Source organism: Chrysochloris asiatica, unplaced genomic scaffold (assembly GCF_000296735.1).
Source record: "Chrysochloris asiatica unplaced genomic scaffold, ChrAsi1.0 scaffold00082, whole genome shotgun sequence".
Taxonomy (NCBI): Eukaryota; Metazoa; Chordata; class Mammalia; order Afrosoricida; family Chrysochloridae; genus Chrysochloris; species Chrysochloris asiatica.
Window position 1 is genome coordinate 3843426 of NW_006408600.1, and position 2067 is coordinate 3845492.

Consider the following 2067-nt stretch of genomic DNA (forward strand, 5'->3'; position numbering starts at 1 on the left):
ATTCTTTATCCAATAAGCTTTTGCTTGTTTTGCTTATGAGAAAAAGACCACAGCTTAAGGCTATAGCTTTAAATTTGGTTTACATGTATTTATTGATTCTTTCAGGGAGTATGATAACTCCATAAGGTAAACACTGAACTGTGAACCACAAGGTCGGCAGTTGGAGCCCATCAACCACTCCTCAAGAGAAAGATGAGGCTTTCTGCTCTCATAAAGATTTACAGCCTCAGAAACCCTGTAAAGGGTCACAATGAGTCAGAATTGAATCGATAGCACTGACAGCATTTGACTCTTTGAAGATAACAAAATTTATACCTATTTACTTAATTTTTTTCCCTAGGAGTCCTGATGTGGCACTAGACCGAAAGATTAGCTTGAACCTCAAGGTCGGTGGTTCAAACCCACCAACCTCTCCTTGGAAAACCTATACAGGGTTGCTGTAAGTCAAAACTGACTCAACAATACTAATCAACAACATTTTTTCCTATAACAGTTCATGTATTTAATCTCTCCAGAAAAAGTAAAAGAAGTCAGTGTTGCCTCCAAAAGTTTTCATTTGCTGTTTTTGATACATTTCCAGCACTGCAGCAAGAGAGTAGGCTAGAAGTCACATGTCCCAGACTATTCTTACCCTGCCCATTGTTTTTACTATAGCTTTGGTAACACTCAGTCTCTTTAAAAGTCAGTTTCCTTTCCTTAAGAATTTAGGGGATTGAGATCAATACTTAAAATTGTTTTGAGAATAAAAGTTACTTTTCAATAATACTAATTAAACAAACAACAGCAATAATAAAAAAGTTATTTCTCGTGTTACCTTTGAATTTTGAGTTTTTCTAAGACCTCCAATGGCACAACAGCTAAGTGTTTGAGTGCAAACCAAAAAGGTTGTTGGCAGGTTGGCAGTCTGAACCCACCCAACGGCTTTGTGGGAGAAAAAGATCTAGTGATCTGTGCCTATAAAGATTAGTCTAGAAAAGTCTATGGGGCAGTTCTGCTCTGTTACATGGGGTCATGGAGTCAAAAAGCAACTCAGTGATACTTAACAACTTAACAACAAAAGACCTTATTGAATGGTAAAAGACTGATTCTCAGGTTAATTGCACACTAAGAATCAGCTGACTTGAGTCTTTTCTATAGCTGGATTCTAGCAAAGTCTCTAAACCTAACTTTGTTCATTTCAAACTGCAAATAAAATGATTTGCCCTGCCTTTTTCTTTTTATATGCCTTCTGTGGTTCAAATGAGATTGAGCCTTATAAATTGTATTGGCACTGTAGGATAAGCACTGGACTGCCAACCACAAAGCCAAGCGTTCAAACTAACCAGCCACTCCTTGGAAACCCTATTCAAGGTCGCTATGAGTTGGAACTGACTCGATGGCACTTAACAACAACAAATACTTGAATAAGAAAAATGATTGTTTTAAACATATCTTACTAAGGAGATGGTTTTTTAAAGGTTTTTAACTAATGCATAATGACAAGCTTTTTATTATACATATTTATTCTGCATACATTAGAAAGTGACCTTTACAGAATAAGTAGCTAGAACCCTCATAAATATCTAGTGACATATGCAATAATTTATTTAGAAAGAATGCAGTAGCTTCAGACTGTAGAAAGAATCCCATGTGACCTCCATAAGCAAAGCTAAGGACAACTGGGACAATTATTCAACTAATTCAGGCAAAGGGTAAAAGGCAAAAGGTAATTTAAAAAAATAATAATAATAAGGAACTTTCTGTACTCACTATCTGTATTTCCTGTGATAGAAAATACTTACTTGCATTTGTCATAAAGCAGCACAAAACCTCCTACCAAATAAACAAACTTTCATCAACAACGGGGTGAGTATATATGTGTATGTGTGTTTCTATGTGTACATATCCTTACAGCATCATATTGAAAATATACTATAAGAAAATGTATTATACAAACATTCTTTAAAGGCTAATATGTGGTGCTGTGGGTGAATGCATTGGACTGCAAAATCAGTTTGAACTGTGAGGTCAGTGGTTCAGGCTCACCAGCTGCTGCTATATGTTGGAACTGACTCGACAGCACTTAAT